At 50.0% G+C, this 24,579-nt stretch overlaps 1 long non-coding RNA gene across 1 annotated transcript; it reads right to left on the minus strand.

The window, feature by feature from the left end:
* Nucleotides 1–296: 296 nt before the first annotated feature.
* Nucleotides 297–19,240, minus strand: LOC311373123. The gene is made up of 4 exons (XR_014642183.1): nt 18,944–19,240; nt 17,467–17,556; nt 943–1,093; nt 297–425 (listed from the first exon to the last, which is right to left on the minus strand). It is a non-coding gene; the product is annotated as an uncharacterized lncRNA (long non-coding RNA).
* Between the last annotated feature and the right edge of the window lie 5,339 nt (nt 19,241–24,579).

A 24,579-nucleotide genomic window follows, 5' to 3' on the forward strand; every position in this document is an offset into this window, starting at 1 on the left:
CTGTGTTCCAACGGTACGGCGTTGAGCTCATCCTGTTAAAGGGTTGATGATGATTAGAATTAGAAAACCCTCGTGCGATCATCGTGAGCACAGCTGAGAACTGAACTGTAGAATAAAAGTCTAGAGAGTTTTCATGGGAAACGTGAAGTTGTCCGGGTGACCCCCGATCTGTGCAGCGGTAGAGTGGACGTACAGACATGGTGGTGGAAGGTTTGCCCCGCGTGTGTGTGTGTCAGCGACCCCGGGCCGGGGTCAGAGGTCAGGGGGTCAGAGGTCAGGGGGCGGGACTGACCGAGTAGCAGCAGGTCTCACTGATGATGACCCTGTTGGAGAAGGTCTCGTTGTGCGACTCGATGGTGCAGCGTCCTCTCCTGGCGGTCCAGCGTGTTCCTCTGGATGAAGTACACGTAGTCCACGCCCGCGATCTGCGCACGCACACACACACACACACACACACACAGGGTGACACACAACACAACACACACGGTGACACACACTGTGACACACACAGTGACACACGACAACACACACGGTGACACACAACACACACGGTGACACACAACACACACTGGTGACACACGACAACACACGGTGACACACGACAACACACCGGTGACACACTGACAGAAGAGGTCGTGGTGGAGAAGCGACGGCAGAACGAGGCTAGCATCACAAACCCGCCGCGCTACCTGGTCGGCTCTCTCAAATGCACTTGGATTTGTGTGTGTAAAGTGTGTAAAGTGTGTGTGTGTATGTGTGTGAGAGAGTGAGAGAGTGAGTGAGTGAGTGAGTGTGTGTTCATGTGTGCTCGTGTCAGTTTATCCATGCGAGTGTGTGTGTGTGTATGAGCGCTCGTTCGCTTGGATTGGATTCGGCATCGGAACGCCGGAAGGGGGCGGGGTCTGAGGGGCCGCCGAGGGGGGGGGGGGGGAGGTCACGCACCCGTTTGAGGAGGCGGGGGGCGTCCACGTCCAGGGCGCAGCGGCGTTCCACCTTGGTCACGGCGCCGTCCTCGCTGGTCTCCTCACTCACCACGTCCACTCGCCACGAACATGGGGATGAGGTGACAGGTGGGGAACCGCCGCTCGTAGGCCTGCAGGGGGGGGGGGGGGGGAAGAGAGAGAGAGAGAGAGAGAGAGAGAGAGAGAGAGAGAGAGAGAGAGAGACAGAGAGAGAGACAGAGAGAGAAGAGAGAGAGAGAGAGAGTTGAAAAAGTTGATCACCATCAGAACATCTCATTCCTTACGCTGATGCAGAAAACAAAATAATCATATGATCAAGAAAATCCAAAAATAAACATTACCCAGAATAAATCTGTATATACTTTACAGGAAATAAGAACCTGAATAAGACGTTGAGGTCGTCTGTGGGGGTAAACTTGGGCAAGAACGCTCATGTGTGAAACTGTGATTCGAAAAAACAACATTCAGCTAAAACGATAATCCTCAACACCGATCTGAACTCCAATCTAGCCGGCGGGGGACAAATCCTTCCTCCGCGCTGCACGGCAGCTGAAGCCTCGCGCCTGGAGCCCGCGGAGAATGTGAGCGGGGCCGAGCGGAGAGGGCCGCTCTGCGGGGCCCTCGTGGGCTCAGGGAGCCAAACAGAAGGGCTTTTCAACCCCCAAAGCGCCGCCCCCCCCCCCCCCAGAGTAGCAAGCCCTGGCTCCAACACCTCACCAAGGCCCCTCCTCAGAGCACAATAACCACCTTCTAGTCCCACCGGGCCGGGGGGGGGGCGGGGGGGGGGGCAATGCCCGGGACTGGACTGCTCCAAGGGCTGGGCGATTAAATCACAATTTGATTGCAATTTCGATTTTAGCGTCAAGCGAACTAATATAATAGTTGAGAGTTGAAACTTCTTAATAGAGTTAACTTTCTTATTATTTTTTTTATTTTATTCATCAAATGTTTTATTAGACATTGGATACGTATCTCTACATCATTTTCTATTTGACCATTTTTGTGCCTTTTTTTTTTTTTCAAAGTTCTCAGTCACAAAGTGTTTTTTGGAGGGAAATGCTGAATATTGCTGAACATGATTTCACAATCAAAATCATCATCATCATTTAAATATTGACCAAAAATAATCATGACTAAGATTTTTTTCCATAATGCAGCAGCCTCAACTGCTCCCAGCACGGTGGAAGTGAAGCACCCCCCCCCCGCCGCCCCCCTCCCCCCCCCCCAGCCTGTGATGAAGGGGGGGGGGGGGGGGGTCTGTTATGCAACTGGAGGAAGCATGTCTGTCCCTATGGCGGTGCCCGGCCGTCATGCTTTGGGTAATGCAGCCTGCGGGATCTGATTGGCGGCGGCGTTATATAACAGGACAGAGTTCTTCCTGGTGGGCGGGCAATGACACGCCCCCCCCCCCGCTCAGGCTAGGCCGGGGCGGGGGGGGGGGGGGGGGGCGCAGAGAGCTCCAGCACCGGGGGGGGGCGCACCGCGGCCATTACACCGTCTGTGGAGGCCTCCGATGGAGACGTTAGGTTAAAGCCGACTCTTGCTTTTAGAATAATATTAATAATGCATTAGATTGATTTAGTGCTGCTGCTCCAAGTACTCAAAGAAGCTTTACAGAGTGAACACAACATACAATGATTTAATAAAACGTATTGGGTAGACATACTATATAAAAAAGGAGGAAAGAGGAGGAAACGGAGAGAAGGGAAGGATGTGTTGAAGGCGATCTCATGAAGGTAGGTTTTGAGGTTACGTTATTAAGGGCTTGGCCTTGTATTCCTTGCCATCTCTTAGTCACCACCTCTAGTTGAGTTATTGGCTAAAAATACCCTTCAAAATGTGACAACCGTGACTCACGACAAACGAGACGCACACAGAGGACCGACGGGCCGCCCACACCAGGGAGGGAGCGGTTGTTTGTTTGAGGCCAAACGGAGCGCACGCTTTCCCCCCGCCTCAAGGACTAGAACCAACAGCCTGCTGTGACCGCAGAGCCCTTGAGCGGCGAGAACCCTCACGCTGCGTCTCAGGTCCGTTCATCACGAGGTTCAGCGCTGACCGGATGACGCAGATCTGTAGTCGTGGGTGAGACGGGTTGCGTGGGACCAGACTAGGGGGTGGGGATCGCAGAGTACCCTCGCCATACGATACGATGTACGGCAAACCGCGGCCCGCGATTACAGACGATATCGCGATACAGCGACTCGGCGATAATCAACGCATAGTAAGTAGTAAGTATCTTATAACGATGCATCACGGTCTAACAGGGAATACAAAGTGACCGTGAAACGGTAAAGTGCTGATATCTGTCCATTCACGGACCAAACAGAGTATTTCAGTTACTCCTCTTTGAAAAAATTCTAATAACAAATGAAAAACAAAAAATGAAATATTAATATTTGCCGCCAGTGTATCGGGATTATCGTATCGCACGGAGAGCGGCGACGATACGCAGAGGAGGGTCAGGGGGACACGCAGAGGAGGGTCAGAGGGACACGCAGAGGAGGGTCAGAGGGGACACGCAGAGGAGGGTCAGGGGGGACACGCGGAGGAGGGTCAGAGGGGACACGCAGAGGAGGGTCAGGGGGGACACGCGGAGGAGGGTCAGAGGGGACACGCAGAGGAGGGTCAGAGGGGACACGCGGAGGGGAGTCATTCGATTCCCGCTGTCCTGTTCGTACAATCAGCGGCTCTGTGGGCCCGGCGGCGCCCGCAGAGAGAGCAGCTCAGCGGCCCCGCCCCGCGCCAGCAGCCGGACGGCGGGGCGGACGGCGGAGGGCGGGGAGAGACAGCGGCGCTGACACGGCACTATCCAGCGCCTTAACGAGCCAGCAGCCACCGGCGGCGGCGTGGCTGGACGCAGCGCTGCGGCCCGGCGGCCCGCTGCCCTCCAGAACACAGCGGCCACAACAGGGCTTTGATGCGGCGCACTCAGCACACACACACACACACACACACACACACACACACACAGGCCTCCCCCCCCCCCCACACCACCGCCCGACGGTAAACACCAGCTTTTGAAAACCAATCCGCCATCAAAACAAGCCCGGCGCCAACAGCTGACCCAGCCAGAAACATCGGAATGAGAACATCCACCACGACAACAACAACAACAACAACAACAACAACAACAACACTAAAAAGGTACACACATACACATTCTTAGTTTACATTGTAGCTTTAACAAAACACTAACAGATAACTATTATTATTACTACTACTACTACTACTACTACTACTACTACTACTACTACTACTACTACTACTACAGCTCAGTGCAAACTAGTAAGAGGTCATATAATCATATTAAAAAAAACTAACAAAAACATTTAGTCCAATAAACCGGATGGATCAACAGCAGCACGGAACGACGTGAGGAGAACGACCGGGAACGCCGGAGAACCCTGTGTCCCCCGGCGAGGAATGACAGGAACAACAACAACAACAACCCACCCAGCGCTCACGTGGAGAACCCCAAAACAGCCGAGCCGTGAAAAGTGCGTGTGAACAACAACAGGAAGTCCTGGGGGGTCACGACGCCGAGCTATTTGAGAAGGCCTAGGAGAAGGGCGCCGCGGCGGGCCGGCGGTGGTGGGGGGGGGGGGCGCCGACAGGAGACACCAGGGGGCCCGCAGGTGGACCAGACCATCTTCTGGGACCGCTGCTGGGAGCATCAGTGCCACCGTGTACTAGGAGGTGTACTGGGGCCAGAGGGGGAGAGAGAGAGACCATGTGGTGGGTTTGTGTGTGGAGCAAACTGCTCAGTGCATCATCGTCGTCTGAACCTGTAATCACGGCGGCTCTGCCAGCTGGATGGTCCCAGCAGACCACCGCTGCGTTGCCATGGAGCAGGTCAGGCGACAAACGGGTCAAACCATCGCGCTTTTTTTTTTTTTTTAAGCTTCATGATTCCAAAAATGAAATAAACGTTACGGCGATTAGCTATGACTGAGCAGCAGCACGGCGTTCAGGGAGCCGTGAAGGGAACAACTCGTGTCTGCATGGATGGTCCGAGACTTTGTCTGTCCAGGATGTCTCTCCTATAAAACAGGATCTAACCTTCACTTAGTGCTGCATCAGACCAGCCCCCCCCCCCCCCCCCCCCCGCGGTGATACAGGCCTGACTGGCTGCAGAGTGCACACACACACACACACACACACACACACACACACACACACACACACACACACACACACACACACACACACACACACACACACACACACACACACACACACACACACACACACACAGATAGGGCTTGAAGGTCAACAGGTTCGTCATAGCACAGCTCACCTCAAGACAAGTGCATCACAAGTGTGTCCAGAGTGGTGTTACATGTCTATGTTCCCACACCGAATTAAAATCATGGATGACAAAAATCGAAACTCTATAAAGTGGAATTCTCCCTGATGAATAATCAGCCACACACTGCAGCTTGTAGGGTTTTCGGTTTTGGTTAGACCGCAGAATCCATGAGTCAGCCAGAGAAAACCCTTCCTCCATCGCACCCAGTCATCAGGAATTCATAATCAGCATTAATTGGTATCACTTTAACCAGAGGTCAGATGTTTGGATTTAAATGATTCTGAGAATATTACACACAACGTTGGATTTTTAGAGAATTTGTTTTTGGTTTATCTATATCTATATCTATATATATCACGTAACATTTATTTAGCAGCTTTTTTCCAAAGCAACTTAAAGTAAGTGCCTTCTACGATGCTTTTGTGTCAAAAATAAAATAATTATAACGAGCAAAGCAAGCGCTTTTAAGTTCTACAACACAGAAAAAAAAAGATAACAGAGATAACAGTTAAAATGTATAGATTATCATTTTTTTACTGTTCATTCACCGAGACACACCCACGCCCCGACTCAAACACCACGCCCCGACTCAAACACCACGCCCCGACTCAAACACCACGCCCCGACTCAAACGCCACGCCCCGACTCAAACACCACGCCCCGCCCCGACTCAAACGCGACAGTTTCGTCGCTGTGCTCCGGTGGGTATGCTGCTAAGCAGCATTGGGGTACGCGTGTACAGCATCCCGGGTTCAGACACTCCGCTGTGACGGTTGGTAAATGGTCTGCATTTATACGACCAGTGGCCTCTCAAAGCGCTTTACAGCACTGCCTCACATTCACCCGTTCATGCACACATTCACACACCGACGGTGGAGTCAGCCCCTCAGGGCGACAGCCAGCGGGTCAGGAGCAGTCAGGGTGAGGCGTCTCGCTCAGGGACACCTCCACACTCCGCTAGGAGGAGGAGGAGGAGCCGGGGATCGAACCAGCAACCTTCAGGTGACCAGCCGACCCGCTCTGCCTCCTGAGCCCCACGCTGCCCCTTTGGCTTCCTGGATTGGGTAACGAGTCAGGAAGTGTTGAAATGTTAATGTTGAAAGGGGATGTTGATGTGGTAGGATTGCCCAGAAGGCCGTGCAATTCTCACGGCCTTCATGTTCAATTTGCCGTTTGTATATATTGCCTTAACATCGCAGTCTGAAGTAGTTGGCTAACTCTCATCAAGATGCATGCGGGGGTCGGACGTTACAACAGCAGCCTCATTAAGGACGTTTCTTAAATAGCCGTCAAGGTCAGCCTCCGACAGGCGACGACGACGAGGAAACCCCTTACTGAGGAATCCGTTCCATAAGGGTTGCTGTCTCGGTTACCACGGCGACATTCCTCCACACGCCAAAGCAGCCAAAGCAGTGAGACACGGTTCCTGGAATCCGGCTCGCTGGAGACACCATTAGCATGAGAGAGAAAACATCCAAACAATAGAACTGCTATTGGATCCCTTCCTGTATGGAGGAATCCATTTCGGCCCAACGCTGAACGCAGTGAAGGTTGAAACTCCCAGGAGGAACACGCTAAAGCCTCCGGAAGGGAGCTTATGAAAGCCTGGAAGTGGTGAATGGGATCATCGGGGGGGGGGGGAATGTGATCCAGGGATACTGGGAGGGGACATGGATGTCCCTGGAGGATTGTGGGGTTGAAAATGGGGTTCTGGCCAGTTGCCATGTCAGAATTCCTGCGGGCATGACGGCAGACTGGTGTGAGGGTATGTTTAGACAGGAGCGCAGTTCTAAGGGTCCGGGCTTGAAGACAGGAGAGGAGGCCTCGTGTAGCACGCAGACTAGTGTTAATATTGAGGGTTAATAAGACGATCTATCACGAAATACTGACTGATACCGGCTCACACTAACGCATGATAAAAGACACTCCAGACGCTACAACCTGAACCATTCAAACACTTGAGTACGAGATGTATCGATCAAGGCTTTACTTTTTGGATATCAGGTTAACGCCAGCGAACAAAAACGGAATAAATTGCTTCTTTAAAAGATCATTTAAACTTTAACCCCGAGGCACACGGAACACGAAATTCGGTTCATATTTATAGGGCGGCCGAGAAAACGAATTGAATCATGTTGTTTTAACAGACCGACGCAGACAGAGCGGAAACGTTGTGGCCTGCGTATTCCGGCTCGTCAGATAAGACTCTAATCTATTTTCAGACACAAAAATTTAAAAAAACATTTGCACAAATTTTTTTTTGCGTCTGTCCCCAGCAGGGCAGTGTATAATACGTGCTTTAAAGAAGAGCCTTTCTCCTTGAAGATATTCACGTTCCTTCAGAAAACCTGCAGCTGCCTTTTCTTTAGTAATATGACTATTTATCTTTGACGTATACGGGGAATGGGTTAACCTAGCAACCAAACAAGTGCTTGCCACATGCTCCTAAGAACATCTTTTCTGTATCGACAGCGACATATCGCTGCTTCTCTTTCTTCCGACAAAGGTACTTATTGTAAGTCGCTTTGGATGAAAGCGTGCACGTAAATGTTACTCATATCTTCTATTGGTTCAGGCTGATAATATCAATTAAAGTATCTCTCAGTGAAACACGCACTAGTACTGCAGACGGAGGGGCAGTGCTCACAGCGGAGAGGACGGTCTGCAGAGGCTTTCTGAGGACAACAGGACCAGCTGGCCAGCGGCAGCGCCTCCTCTCAGAGCCGGTTGCTTACTGTTTGTGCAACAAGCGTGTCCGCCACCAAACGGACGACATATTCGAGTTTTATCATCTCTGTCATCTGGCCCGACGCAGAGCAGGAACTCGGTGACAGAGCAGGAACTTGAGGTTTGCCGATTAGGATACTCTTGAGATGAGTAACACGGCTTCGCTTACAGGAAATGTCCAAAGCCATAGAACGAGCATAACGTAAGGGGTGCGCGCTTGGGACGGACTGGACCGACCATTTGAGAAAAACACAAACAAATTCACGACTTGAACAACATTGTCAACAGTCATCTGTAAAAGAGATGCTTGGTGGTTTTGAGACATCTTTTAGTATTCATTTGGGTGTTTTCAATTGCTTTGCTCATTTCCCTGTCCTTACTTGCTACGGGAACAAATGAACCAGGGTTAGTCAGCCAAGAACACACCACGCAATTATCATAGAAAATCTGGATCCAACCATTCAGATTGCAAGTAAAAAAGTAAAAAAACACACACCACAGAATTCGTTTTTGGCATGTTTCATCGTTTCAGTTTTGGATATTCGTAGCGATAAACAGAGGCCACTGCCAACTGCCCGTCAGCAGCAGTCTAGCTGCCCGGTACTACTCAGAGTATTTCTGATCTCCATGTCAAAAGAGAGTCGCACACTAATGCATTATGCATTAAAGAGTTTGTTGCGCACATTCACCAACCATCCTTCGAATCCTCTTGACACGAGCTGAAACCCTGCAGGCCATTTCCAGGAGAGACGCAGGGAACTGAGTTATGAGTAGGAGGCAGAGAGACGTGGCGTTAGTGAGGAAATAATAATTTGTCTGTTTTTTTTATCAAACAGTACGGTGTGTGCTCGCTAAACAAGGTTGTTATTGTAGGGAGAGGAAAGTGGAAGAGCAGCCTGGCGGTCTCAGAGAGTCATGTGTGTCTTTTCTTCCATCCCAAAAAAAAAACTCCAGCCCACAAAAATGGAAACTGCAGAACCAGCGACCTGGTGCGATGGCAACCCCCGAAGCAACACAGAACCAAGTTCACTGGAAAATACGTACAGCGTACCGAGAGTATCACCAGATCATTAACACAAAGACGTCTGGGATCAGGGGAATCCAGAAACAGCCCGGCTGGTTTCCATGGTGCTCAGCCTGACGTTCCTCCTCCGAGGCTGACAGCTTCTCACACCGACCCCAGGCTGTGGAATTATGTGCCACAGCGATCTCTCCGCTCTGAAGGAGGACAAACGCCTCCTCCTCCCCCGCCGGCCGGCCGGCCGGCCGGCCAGGCGTTGATGCTTAATGGACAGTGAGGAAATGCAGCTACGAATGCAAGACTGTCGAGTGCATTTAGTGGCTTGTTCTTCAGGTAATGTGGAGAGCAATCAGAAGACAAACAATAGACGGTCAAACACTTCCCAGTGAGGGCGGCAGACACTGGGAGGACAGCGGTACTGGTCAAGGCCTTTGTTTGCGATTCGGTGGTTGAACTTCTTTCCCTTTAACGTTTGCTGCATGAAAGAAAGGATCAAGACAAACGTTTCCAAAATGAATAACAGCTGGATTTGGAGGACACAGCTGCAATAAGTTATTCATCTACTTGATATAATCAAATTTTTTTCAACTGAATTAATGCGAGATGTGAAGAAAAACATATCCCCCCCCCCCCCCCCCGTTCGAATTACGTAACACAAATGATTCTCTTCCATTTAATTAGGCTCTGTTAGGCTCCCCAACTCCCCCATTCCACCAATCAGCAGAGTGCTGCAGAGCCAGCTCCCAATCACCAGCCTCTCATAGGGACTCAAAAACAAATCAATACAAAAAAAATGAACAGAAAAGATGCCGAATCAATTTGGTGAAAGAGATCAGCGATGCGATGACCTCCGCCGCCGCCGCGGTCGAGGTAAGTCTGATCGGTTGGCGAAGCTCAGGAGGTAGAGCGGGTTTGCCTTGTCACCAGAAGGTCGCTGGTTCAATCCCCAGCTCCTCCTCCTCCTCCTAGCGGAGTGTGGAGGTGTCCCTGAGCGAGACGCCCTCACCCTGACTGAGGTACGGTACGGTACACGGTGCAGCACAGCCATCCCTCACACAGCGACCGAAAGGGATCTGCTGCTAAGGAGAAGTTATTGCCTGCACCCCCCCCCCACCGCCCCCCCCCCCTCTGCCCTCCACCCAGCTGCCGCATTATCAAACGACTTCCCCGATGGGGGCAGAGGCAGCATCAAGCGCCGGGCGCGACCAGGGAGAGCCTCCCCTGGGGGGGGGGGGGGGGGGGGGGGAGAGAGCCTCCCCTGGGGGGGGGGGGGGGGGGGGGAGAGAGCCTCCCCTGGGGGGGGGGGCCAGGGAGAGAGCATCCCCTGGGGGGGGGGCAGGGAGAGAGCATCCTCCTGGGGGGGCCAGGGAGAGAGCATCCCCTGGGGGGGGGGGGGGAGAGGTCGCGTCGGGCAGCCGGTGACCGCTGAACCGGAGCACCACCCGGGTCTGGGCGGCGGAGAGAGAGAGAGAGAGAGAGAGAGACGCTGATTTGTGATCACGGCCGTCAAGAGTGGATTAACGGCGCGCGCACACACACACACACAAGGGGGGGGGGGGAAGAGAGACACACACGGGGGGGGGGGGGGGGAAGAGAGAGAGCGAGAGAGCGAGAGACAGAGACAGAGCGAGAGAGACATGAGGGAGAGTCTGAGGAGCCGGCCGACTGTATCCATCACTCCGCTCTGTATCCGCCGTGGCCATAGAAACGGCGCTCTGTCACGCGTCACCGCGGACGCACGCGTCACCGTGGTGACGCTGTGAGTCAGCGCGGGGCCCGGGGCGCGGCGCGGCGCGTGGAGCACAGTGACGCTGAGCTGCTGCTGCTGCTGCCGTACGGAGAGGAGAGAGAGACGACGGCCCAGAGCGCCCACACGCCTCAGTGCCTCGTGTGGTCCACCGGAGGGAGAGGGAGAGAGAGGCAGGGGGGAGGGAGAGGCAGGGGGGAGGGAGAGAGAGGCAGGGAGGAGGGAGGGGGGAGTGAGGGTGGGAGAGAGAGGCAGGGGGGAGGGAGAGGCAGGGGGGAGGGAGAGAGAGGCAGGGGGGAGGGAGGGGGGAGAGAGAGGCAGGGGGGAGGGAGGGGGGCGAGAAAGAGGGAGGGTGGGGGTGGAGGGGCTTCTGCTTGGTCTTGCCCTTGCTGCAGGACCAAAATGCAGATGGTGAGGAGGAGGGAGGAGGAGGAGGAGGGAGGAGGGGGGGGGGGCTGGTGCGTCCTTGCGCTTTGTGAATGAACCCGGCAGCAGGCGTCGGCGTCGCTCGTGGTGCAGGCGTGTGATCAACCCCCCCCCGGTCAAGCAACCCGCCGCAGAATCAGAACGCATCAGAAGCGCTGCTCTGGTTCACTCGTCGACGCGGTGGGAGGAGACCACAGGGGGACGACCACACACACACACACACACACACAGGCAGGGTTCATTCACAAAGACCGCCGGGCCGTCTCCTCCTGAATGGAAGCGCGACGGAGAGAGCGACGGAGAAGAAGAGGGAGATCTGAAACGCGGCCAGGTGAGCGCTTTGGTCCCCGGGAACCAGAGGGAGGAGGAGGAGGAGGAGGAGGAGGAGGAGGAGGAGGAGGAGGAGTGCTGCTTGGAGATCCAGAGGCTTACAGGGAGGAGGGGGGGGCGGCGGCGGTGGCGGCCTTGACCAGACCGGACCCACAGCGGGTCAGGACAGGACAGAGCACTTCATCAAGCAGGGGCTGCGGACCGGGGCGGGGCCACACTGGAGCCAGAGAACGCTTCAACGTTTTCAAGGTCTACGGCGCCGTTCATTCAGGTGATGATTGACTGATTGGCTTCACTTCACACAGATCTCCACACTGAGTTGTGCGTCGTCGTGTTTCATTCGGACGGCAAACGCTTTGCAAGGTCCTCCTGAGTCTGATCCTACTCTAAAAAAAAAATCTGTTCAGTTTTGCAAAACTAAAATGGACCTTGGATGGTGGAGTCTCAATTCCATACAACGTAAACGCACTGCATTGCAATCCTAACATCACCACCACACCCCAATGAAGCCGTCCACGCTGGCGCTGAACACCAAAGGTTGCACACACCACAGAGCGTAGAAGGGAGGAACAATACGGCCGCCACCACACGGAAAAACAACACTATTTGCTTTCCCATTAGCCTACAAAGACCCTGGTGCTCACACAGCGCTGGCAGAAGCAGCAGCGACGGCGCGCCCCACCGATGCGAGCGGTGAGCCGGGGCGTGTGCGACGATGCTGGCCCAGTGCCTTTGATCGTAACACACCTGCTGCACTGTTGGCTTCCTCTCCCGCTCCAAGACCGCTGAGGTGTGTCGGAGGGGGTGGGAGGGGAGGGGGGGGTGAGGAGAGGAGAGGAGGACATGCTTAGGCAGTTAATGGGTCTATAAGAGGCCCACACACACACACACACAGGCCGGCCAGACGCAAACCAACGGTTTGTGAAATATAAAAGATATTAGAGGATTGAAGTAACACATAATACAAAATATCTCCCTAATGCCGTGTACCTTTGCTGCTGAACAGTTTATAACTGTAGTGTTTTAATAAACAAAAAGGCCCAAATCCAGAGAATATGTCGGTCGTGTGTGTGTGTTCAGAATGTATGTGTGTGTGTGTGTGTGTGTGTGTGTGTGTGTGTGTGTTCAGAGTGTGTGTGTGTGTGTGTGTGTGTGTTCAGAGTGTGTGTGTGTGTGTGTGTGTGTGTGTGTGTGTGTGTGTGTGTTCAGAGTGTGTGTGTGTGTGTGTGTGTTCAGAGTGTGTGTGTGTGTGTGTGTGTTCAGAGTGTGTGTGTGTGTGTGTGTGTGTGTGTGTGTGTGTGTGTGTGTGTGTGTGTGTGTGTGTGTGTGTGTGTGTGTGTTCAGAGTGTGTGTGTGTGTGTGTTCAGAGTGTGTGTGTGTGTGTGTTCAGAGTGTGTGTGTGTTCAGAGTGTGTGTGTGTGTGTGTGTTCAGAGTGTGTGTGTGTGTGTTCAGAGTGTGTGTGTGTGTGTGTGTGGTCGCAGGGATTGGGGACTGGGGGGTTATTCTCTAAAACAAAATGGCAGGCCGCCTACATGTAGCGGTTCACTAATCCAGGATGAGCAGTAAATCCTCTGAGTGTAGATCACTGGGCCGGCGGAGGACCTGCTCCAGGATGACTCTGGGACGCAGCCCGGAGACTCACAACGTCACTTAAGGGCCTGGGAGTGTCTGGGTGGGCCTAGGTTCATTTAAAGCTTAAACAAACACGTATACTAGTGATCCACCGATATATCGCCCGGCCGATATTTGCGTATCGTATCGACCGATTTATTTATTTTTAAAAAAATTTTCCCCAGCATGTTTTACAGACAGTTCAATAAATGTTCCTTTTTTTAATTTGAGACTTATAACATTTGTGTCATTTGTACGATGTAAATTGCGGGAGCAATAGCAGTATCGGTTTAGCCTGGAGATCCAGAGCCTCGTCTAGAACGCTGTAGGGTCTGGCAACGAGTGATGAGAACGGCCCGACTCGAGGGGCGGAGCCAAGCATGCATTTGAAAATATCACTGCACGCAATTGGATAACACTACGACCAACCAGAAGAATACAAGGGGGCGACGTATCCAGACCAGCGGAGCTAACCAATAGATAAGACTCTTGCCGTATCTGGTCGGTAAAACAGCAACGCTTTTGGCCCCGCCTACATCAGATACGCCCATGTGATTGGTTGATGTTCTGGGCCAGGGGGATCGGGGAGGGATTATATTGCTCGGTTATATCGGTCGATCCCTAACGTACACGATCCACCGTGGGCGCCGCCCGTCACCGTGATGTTGAGTAACGACGTCACTGGACTAACGAGCACCAGAGGAGTTTATGAATATTATTACTTTTTAGTCGCTACTGTCAATATTTTAAATTGAAAATATATTTAAGAAAAGACATATACTGTATGATAAAAGACAATTCAACATTAAAAAGATACTATTATTATTATTTTTATTTTATTTTTTCTTCAATGAATCTGATTGGGTGGGCCCCCTGTCAATCAATCTGGGTGGGCCTGTACCACCCATAGACCCGCCCCGATTCTATGGGCCTGGAATAACACAGAGAGGAGCCCCTCCCATAGGAGAGTGTGTGTGTGTGTGTGTGTGTGTGTGTGTGTGTGTGTGTGTGTGTGTGTGTGTGTGTGTGTGTGTGTGTGTGTGTGTGTGTGTGTGTGTGTGTCAGCATCCTGTTATTGAGAAGCAGCAGAAGCCTCTGGGGATTCCTTTAAATAGTACAATAAAAAAGCATAACAACAACATTTGTGAACTTATGCCTAGTAGCCACACATGTTGCTTTGTTTTATCAGACAGCGAGCAGCACGGACACCGTCCACTACATTCCACCGCGCTTCCAGGTCCTGCCCTCATTGAGAAAATGCTCATCCCCTAACATAACAGCATTAACACATTTCTAAACGAAGGCTTCAACTTAATTGCGTCTTGCATTCTGCTATATGCTACTGTTTGTCCGTACAGCAAGGGATTCTGGGAAAGAGAAGAGACGACTATATGAGAGCCCATATTAACGTTATATAACGAACGCACATAAAGCACATGTTTGTTGTATAAGTGGAATGGGTGAACCTAACCATTGTTAAGTGCTGGCCCTTACTCCTTAACGTACCGACAGAGATGTATCGTTTTTCTATTTGTCTTTCTTCTGACAAATGTACTTATTGTAAGTCGCTTTGGATCGCCCTTAAACTGATGGTAAACATAAGTGAGGATAATGCACACGTCATGGACCAGAAAGGGTTACGACTCTCTCGGGCCAAAAAAAAAATGCCGAAGCGTGCGACGGTAACATCCAGGCGCCCTCCACCACAGCGCGCCGCTCACAGGTTGACCGGTGGGTCGGAGGCCCTGAACGCAGCACCGGCCAGGGAGCCAAGAGGCCCGGAGAGGAGGTGCCTTTCTGTTCCGCGGAGGAATGCCGTTAAAAAAAAAAAAAAGATTTAAGCACAATAACAGAAGAATTTAGAATCTCTCTCTCTCTCTCTCTCTCTCTCCCCACCTCCCCCTCTCTCGCTCTCTCTCGTCATTAGAGGAAGTGTTTAAGGGGTGATATCATGTCACCACGCCCGTGTGCCCTGTGTGTTCCAGTGACATCACAAGTGGGCGTGTCCACCTAGATGTGTGACGGGTAAGATAAGCAACACTTGCCACAGTCCAGTGGGTCGGCCGGTCTATCCAGCGTACATCAACATGACGGTCGGTGAGACACCGTTCATGCTTTATGTAGCACAGCGAGGAGTTGATAACGGGTAGATGCCATTCCACCTCACACGCAGGCAGCTGTCTGCAACCCAAAGGTCAGAAAGGGCTTTCGGTGGAACACACTGGAAAAACATCCTCTTTCCGCCGCAAACTCTTTCCTAGTTTGCGGCGGCTGTAGTGGTGGCTGCCTTTCACAAGTTCAACGTTGCATCATTGTCGTTGTCGTTGTCGCTGTTGCTGTTAAGAAAACAGGAAGATACGCAAATTTCACCAGACAAGGAACTGAGCCCGACAGGGTTATGACACACTTTCCCCTCTTCTCTGCGGTGGCTTCAGAAATAAAGTGGATGCATCAGCAGCCTCCTCGTCAGACGGCTGACGGGGAGCTGCTCATCAGCTAATTGCTCTGAACGGAGCCTGATCCAGTCCAAGCGCTCTGGCCTTGGTTTGCATTATTGCAGCCATTGAGCCACACGGGGGGGGGGGGGGGGGGGGGGCGGTGATGTACGCGTATCTTCTGGAAAGGCCAACCACCTCTGCAGCGACACGTGTCGGACCGAGGACCACCTTCAGGTTCTTAAAAGAGCGAGAGCTTTTTGTTTTTAAAAGGAAAAGCAAAACAGAAGCGATCCCCCCCCCCCCGACCCCCTAGAGGCGCTGTCCGTCTCCAGCCTGCACCGTTACAACGACTCCTCACAGGAGACAGATCACAGCACCAGGTGTGAGTGTGATTAGCCGCTACATGCCGTTTTGAAAATCGGTCTCTTCTGACATCACAAGTGGGCGTGTCCACCGGGCAGGCTGGTGGACTGATCTGTCCAGCGACACATCTAGGTGGACACGCCCACTTGTGATGTCAGAAGAGGCCGATTTGCAAAACGGCTTGTAACGGCTAATCACACTCACACCTGCCGGTGTCATATGTCCCCTTTAACCCATTCTCTGCTAAGAAGATTTGAAAAGGCCCCATGACGCTTCAGTCATATCGGTACAAGAACAAGCCACGCCCCCAACACTCCAGCCAGCCAATGAGAACATGCCATGCTTCGACCGCATCCGAGTGCGAGAGAGCGGAGGAGGAGGAGGAGGGAGGACAGCGGCGGTACATCATTATGTTGTTTTAAGGGGAAGATAAATTACATATCGATGGAAAGGACATGCAAATCCACCGACAACACAGCCGGGTCAGCAGCCAGAGTGAAACATGAGCCGCCTGCACAGAGACTGGATGTTAGCACACAGACCCAGACCAGACCAGACCAGACCAGACCAGACCAGACCCAGACCAGACCCAGACCAGACCCAGACCAGACCAGACCAGACCCAGACCAGACCAGACCCAGACCCAGACCAGACCAGACCCAGACCAGACCAGACCCAGACCAGACCCCCCAGACCAGACCAGACCAGACCCCCCAGACCAGACCAGACCAGACCCAGACCAGACCCCCCAGACCAGCCCCAGACCCCCCAAGAGGCTTCTGAAAACCCTGAATTCTTAACACTGCAAAATGGACCAGGACGACGGAAGACTGACGGCATGTTGATAATAACATACAGGCCGATGAATATATAACAACAACAATCATCTGAACACTACAGGAATTACAGGATTACTCTCTCACTCAACCCAGAAAATAAAATGAACCAAAGCCAACAACATGTATAAACGTGTGTTATCTGAATGTGTACACACACACACACACACACACACACACACACAGTGAGAAAGCGAAAGTGCACGGACGTGGTATGTAGTATGACGCACGCCGAAGGAACTACGGGCTAAGGACACATAAACCTGAGAGCTTAAGACTTTGCCTTTTCTGTACGCCAAATATAGGCTACCTGCTGAGAACGACATGGTCACACAACCATAGAGGGAGTGGGACACTCCGCCCACCATCACCGCACTGGTGCATATAGTGGCCAGTGGGGAGGAGCAGGATTCAGCATAGTTAGCATCAGAGAGAGAGAGAGAGAGAGAGAGACAGAGAGAGACAGAGACAGAGACAGAGAGAGAGAGAGAGAGAGAGAGAATTCCTCAGTAATGCTACTGAGCAATGGCTTCCTTAGCTCCCCAAGCTGTACCCAAGGTGAACAGCGAGCAGTCACTGAAATAGCCATCTGGGTAAGGGGATCTGGAACACGCCCACTCAGGCCCACTCACGCCTACCCGATTGCATAAGTCTCTCTCTCTCTGTGAGTGTGTGTGTGTGGGGACACTTACCGCCATCACCAGCTCAAAGGGATACTTGTACACCCTCACAGGGGACTGGTACTTCTGCACCATGGTGGGGACCACAATGGCTCCGACGACCTAAACACAGCCGTGGTGCGACACAGAGAAACACACACGGGTGAAAAAAAATACACAGGTTGACTCTGCTGCTGCTGCTGCTGCTGCAACCGTCATCATAGGCTCCAGGGACTCAGAGCGAGGTGGTGATCTACTGCTGTGTGGGATTAGGCCCCCGGCGGCACCATCACAACACGACGCGATATGAGAGGCATGACTTCCATGTCCGGTGCCCGGTGTGTACGGCGAGGGAGGGCGGCTAGGGACAGGGCTACGGACGGTGCGCTAGCTACTAACTAGGTGTAGGTGGGACGCCACGGGGCGCCCTGTTGTGGGTGGCTCGCCGGTGCGTGTTCAGGCCTGTGAGGTTGGCGTTGTTGTTGACGAGAGGTTGGACGAGTTCAAAAGGCGTTTTAAGGGGATGGACGGCGGGAGAAAAGGTGGTTGCTTTATCCATGGCCAGAAATGTGTCGGTTGGATGAATTGATGCAGTATTCTCCCGGAGCATTAGTCAAAGCCGAAAACTACTGCAACGGGGTTTCAGAGCCAAAAACGTGGGATTTGGGAGGTCTAAATCCTTCTGAGGTGAAGGGTAATGTCAAACTTAAAAGGGTCAGGCTTATTGCACGCGTACATGGCTGACGCATTAATTTTAAGGTCAGTAGAGTACTTGCAGAACGCGTGCAATGAATACACAGCAGGTGCAATGTTGTTAATTTAACTTCGTAGTCCGCACCTAATTGATGAGATATTATGAATTAGACATCATGAATCAGAACTACATGGTGATGGTGTGTGACGGTGGGAAAAAGCTTTGCCAGTGCAGGTTATGTGGGCTGGCGTTTCAGTGTTGAGTTTGGTTTGGATAATGTACCACTATACTCTGAATAGCGTGTTCCCCATGGCGTGTATTTATCAACCCCTTCCGTCTCCAGTGATCAGCAGATGCGCTGTGTGAGGAACATGTCTGGGAAGGAAGCCTGTGAGCTAATGTTACACAACTTACTAAAAAGGGATGAGTGCAACGGGACGAACATTGACACTATTCTCTTTCTACTACCAGTGTCTAGCTATTGCATTTTTTACCGTCATGTTTCAAGGTCTGTGGGAGATTTGAGGGGCAGAGAGCACAGAAGTAGAAGAGAATGAGGCACCGTTAAAGAAAGACACGCGTATTGACACACAGACACACGCGTATTTGCTGGTTTCTGCTCATTCATAAATACAACCACAATGGCAAGGATGTTTACAATATAAACAGCCGAAAGAAAAAAAACATAACGATCGTTTCCAATGCCACAAATGAACACGTTTGACAGTCAATACGCGCAGGATTAACCATACAATGCACTTTACTGCTTCAATGTAACGTGAATACCAAATAAACGGCATTAAGAGCTGCACTTACCAGTAGGCGATAGAGACGCAATTAGAGAATCGGTTATTGTGATCAGTCTTCTGTGTATCCTTTGCAGAGCCAATCCGCGCTAACTCTTGCCATTCCCTGCGTTTTGCTTAGGAGCCACCACTTGGCCGGGGCGGTGAGCAGACAGCTTTGTAGTGTGAGCCACAGCCATTACGCAAGGGTGGTTAAAGCCATGGAGCCGTGCGCCTTCTGAGCGCAAACAGCGATGGGCAGAAAAATCGAGAATTTCACAGATGACTCGCGCGGTTCGGAGACCTGTGTGTCAACAGAGCCTTGTGATTTCTCACACATCTCTCTCTCCTCCAACACAGAACACACACATCTCCTCCCCCGGTGGGTCGGTACTAGTGGCGCGCCTGTGGCTCCTCCCACTGGAGCGTACGGTAGCGATGGGTTCATTAAAAATAAGCCGCCTGCCCAGCCATCCGTGTTCTGTGATTTTGTGCTAAATAGTATTTTTAATACATAACAATAATGCATTAAAAAAAAATATATAGATAAAAAAAAAAAGACGTCGTTATAATGAACGGAGGAAAATTTGAGAAGCGTAGTGGATTCATGAAATACATGCGCATATATGCGCAACTTTTTCGGCAAAGATGCCATTTCGTCATAATGAAAAAATGTAGGATTTGCGGCCTAACGAGAGTGCACGGCTGGATAATATTTGAGATGATTGAGGCCGATTCTATTTCCCTCAAAATTCTTAAGAATAAAAAAATGTATAATTATAGAGGAACAACAGTAGGCCTATATATACCGAAACAATACCACCGAATAGTCCAAAGACCAGCTCGATGCTGCTCAAAAATACAAATTCGGAATAATTAATTAACGACACCAATAACGATATTATTAGTGGAAAAAAACGAGCAGGAGCGTAGCAGCTTGAGCTACGGGCAAGCCTGGAATGTAAGTAAGTGCATGACCCCACCTACTGGACCATTTAGAATGTACAATATTTTTAATAATAATGTGGTGAGCAGAACTGGAAGAACGGGACGGAAGCCCAGGTTAAGCAGTCAACCAACTCCCGCGCCCCATACACCGCTCGACTACGGGAGTTGCTTTATTTGCACAGACACGAGGGAACAGAAACACGGCACACCTGACCAAAACGAACAACACTTTCACTCACGGTGTCGGACTAAACAACTATAGGTGTCCTATACACCATTTTCCCAGTATCCCTTGCGGCACCTGGAACACGGCGACCACGCCCACGGTCGCCGCAATAAGTTGAACCGCTGTGGGAAAAAAAGTTAAGAACAAATAGAAGAACAATCAAAACGATAATGCATTATTATATGACCTGATCTTCTATATTTAATTGGGTGACCAACATCACCTATTAATATAAACAGTATGAGATGGTGCTGAGGAGGTGCACGAGGTGTTCACGAGATATGTAACCAGCCCAGAACCGTGAATGTCGAATCATGGATCAAATGTCCGAAAAGGACCGACCGGGATCTTTTCCAGCGGCGAACAGAAGCTGCTTGTGGAGGTCTATGAGGAGTACACGCATATAATAACTCAAAAAGGGAACACAGTAACCATTAATAGAAACAGGGAGGCTGCCTGGCACAAAAATCGGCGATCTGTTGAATGCATAAGTAGTATTAAGCGTAACATATTTTAATTTAATATTGACCATGGATTTAAAAGCAGGGAGATAGTCTCGAGTTAACGTGTCGGACTTGCACCCGGTCGTCCGGGATTCTATCCCCACGCAAGTAATAGTAATATAGGAAGGATTAGGCTATTAGAGAAATCAAATTACTTTTCATGCCATTTATTTTCCATTTATTTGAATATTCTTAATTAGGGAATTAATAAAATTAATTACAAAATGAAGCCAACGTCAAGAATGAAACGCTTTAGTCTAGACGCGAACTCGGGTCGCACGGATCTCAGGGCAAGTGCTAGAAGACCATTCACCCTGCCGCTGATTACTGATGACGCGATAATACATAGATTTGTGTAAAAATGTGTTGAACAAATAGCCACAGTAATAATACATAGCAATTCATTGAATTATTTCATTTGCGTCATTTAATCTCAGACCCTTAGTGAAAATATACGCTGTTTGTAGGCTACTTCATATATGTACATTTATGACAAAATTGTGAGGACTAGGCTTGGGCGGAACCTTTTGATGGTACAATTGTTGCTGACAGGTGGATTTCTCTGAAACTCCGCTCAAATTAGCCTGACAGCCTAACCTGCTCCCGACCAGGTTAGTTTGGTCGGATAAATTGCCATGGTTACTTAGCGGAAATTCCCTTAAAAATGAACTGAACTGAAATTTTAAGTTTAGTTGATATAACAGATGTATTGTCTGCATGCTCATTGGTACAATGACTAAAATGGCTGAACTTGTTAAAAGGGATAAAATTGTATGGTGAAAGTGTGGTTTTTGTAACATGGGCGCCGCCATGTTGGATTTCAACCATCAGCTACGTCACTGGCATGGTAAGCTACTCTGTGGCGAACTCGCAGCCATAGCGTGAACTGCCGGTGTCGTGCCAGAAGTTGATTTTTGCCAGAAACTGATTTCCGGTCCGCGGGCAAGCCATTTTGAGGCAGAAACAAATAAACAATCTCGATTCAAAATATCTTTATTTGCCTAAATACAAGCCAGATATAAATCACCATCTACCCAACAACAATAGGCCTATTAGGCTACTGGACACACAGGAGGCTATCAAACACATAAACAGAGATTAAAAAAAATAAAAACAACATTTGATGATCTTTCTCACACTATCGTCATTATCGGATCATTCAATGATCGCTTCATAAACGCTTGATTGGCCTACATTCTGAACAGCCAACGTTCATCACCGCAAAATGTGTTAAAATATGTTTTATTGTCTCACAAATACTTATCATAAATCAGTTTCTGGCAAAAATCAACTTCTGGCACGACACCGGTATGCAGTCAACCTAAACAGTCTGAGAAAAGCATAAATATATAAACCAAGTCGCCCAGTCGCCAGTGTTACATACCTGCTATTTATGGGGCGCTCCAGCGTCCCAGCTCGGACGTCCCTTAAGCCCAGTTCAGACCAAAGATTCGCGACGCAACTCCTTGCGAGGAGACGGGCTGAGACGTTCTAAAAACGGGGCAGTTCACACCGCTGCACCGGGCGGCGACGGTGGGTGGTTTATAGCAACTGTGAACGCTCTGGCACAGCGGAGAGCCGCATCAGCATCACTTCCATCCTGCTAAAAAGTAATCTAACTTAGGTTTGCGATTAGTTTTATTTTTATTTTGGTTGAGAGTAGGCTAGAGTTGCTGTGTTTCGCCATTCTCCACTACTTCTGCATTGTAGTAATTCGCTGGAGCTTAGTTTGTTTAGATCCCGCTAGTTGGATACATTGCATTCTTTCGTAGTGGCGACTTCTCGACTGCAAGGGAAGCTCGGCTTCACCTAAAATTTCGAAAATTAAATGGTCAGATATATACTGTTGTGTTAACATTTCATTGATTAAAAATCAATGAAATCAATGAAAAATCATCTGGGTCAAGAACATATGTGTTTGCTTGTACGGTGTTTGCAGATGCATTGATTTAAAAGTACGACTTACCGCTGTATCAGCTGTTCTTTCCCAAATCATTTAACCAATCATTTACCCTAAAACTAGATTTTGTTTTGGAAGCCTGGAATATACTTTCCTCGAATATATTATTGTTATTATTATTTTAACGCATGGCATAGCCTACTATACTTCATTCATGTTCATTCATACAGCCCTATGGAAAAAAAATGTTTCCACAATCCACACGCTATTTCTATGCAGTTTCACACGTATGAATAATCTTTGACGTCATAATATTTAACATGCAAGTGTAGTGGTGCATGGTTTCTGCGGGGGGAAATCAGCTTTGCGCCGGGTGCAAACTAGCAACGACACATGCGTCGGTGTAGAAAGTCAATTGCGCCGGGCGCAAGATAGGGCCCTTCTTCTGTTTGGCGCACATGGCTAATTTGCATACGCGCACAGGACTGTCGGACTGACAGCATGTAACCATAACAACGGCTAACGTGTAACGGTAACGGTGGTCCCGTTAAAATAATGTCAATGAATCAGCTCAAGCCTAACATTATGTACAATCGTTGTTCTGGAACCAAAGATAATACCGTTGGCATCTACAACTTGTAGGCCTATTTAATAAGCCTAAATTGTTCTGTGTGTCCTGATTGGCTGAAGATAAATAGCCACATCGTTGGGTTCTAAAACTGGACCTGGCGATTTGTCATGTTCAATCTTTGGCGACTCCTTGCAACGGCATCATCACCGTAGCATCAGCCGCCTTGCGACGACCAGTTCACACTGCTGCAACTTTTCCCCTGCGACGTTCCAAAACAGTCTCGTTGCAAGTCGTTGCGTTGCGAATCTTTGGTCTGAACTGGGCTTTAGAGAGAGCATGGTCACTTCCAACATATATAGGCATGTCCCTCATGTAGTATATAGTGCCGCGCACTGATACACTTGTTAATGTGACGTGCGTATGGATATGTGAAATGTGTGTGTAAAGTGACCGATGAGGTTGGCGCAGTTGTTACACGAGCGTGAAATAAATAGACCTTGTTAATTACCTCCCGTGCCTTTTATTAAGAAGATACGGTCATGACCACAAACTATTACATGGTGTCAGAAGTTGGTCCATTTCGTCATCTTGCCTAGAGAAACAAGCACCGAAGCTATCTGAAGATGGAACAGTTTAAACTACCGTCACCGCTGGTGTTAACGGGCAATTTGGGTGAAAATTGGCGACGATGGGAACAGCGCTTCCAAATATACATGACCGCGAGTGGTGCAGAGGAAAAGGATGAGAAGGTACAAGTGGCTATTCTGCTGCACGCAATAGGCGAAGAGGCACGGGAGGTAATTAACAAGGTCTATTTATTTCACGCTCGTGTAACAACTGCGCCAACCTCATCGGTCACTTTACACACACATTTCACATATCCATACGCACGTCACATTAACAAGTGTATCAGTGCGCGGCACTATATACTACACCTCACAGGCTCAAACGCATAACCTGTTATGTGAAAATCACTGTTTTCCGCCATTGGTAGTAGAAGACGTTCGCGTGTCTGCAGCTTCTGCCTACAGAACTTCTAATGACCCTGCCCCTACCATGCCAGTGACGTCACTGAAAATGGCGGCGTTCTAATACTAATAAACACATTTTTTGTGTTGCTTAAAAAAGCTATATCGATTTTTTTAAATATTTTTTTTTGTGTTATTTTTTTATATTGGTCATAACTAACAAGTTATCAATTTTGATTATTTCAGTTCAGTTCATCTGACGTTCATGGAACGCAACTCTAGCTGAAAGAAGGGCTTTACGTTTAGCTTGATGGTTGTTTGGTCGGATTAGTTGCCATGGTTACTTAGCGGAGATTCCCTTAAGCCACATTAATGGAACGCAACCCTAGCTGAAAGAAGCCAGGCTAAGCAAAATAAGCCCGGCTTTGGGTTTAGCTTGGTTGCTGGAATACCCCCCTAGTCCAGCAAGCCTATGCACGCGTACCACCACTGGCACGTGGCCGCATAATCATTGGCACACATGCAAAAATAATAATAAAAAAAACTATATA

This window comes from Micromesistius poutassou, assembly GCF_964030765.1.
Source record: "Micromesistius poutassou genome assembly, contig: SCAFFOLD_188, whole genome shotgun sequence".
Lineage (NCBI taxonomy): Eukaryota > Metazoa > Chordata > Actinopteri > Gadiformes > Gadidae > Micromesistius > Micromesistius poutassou.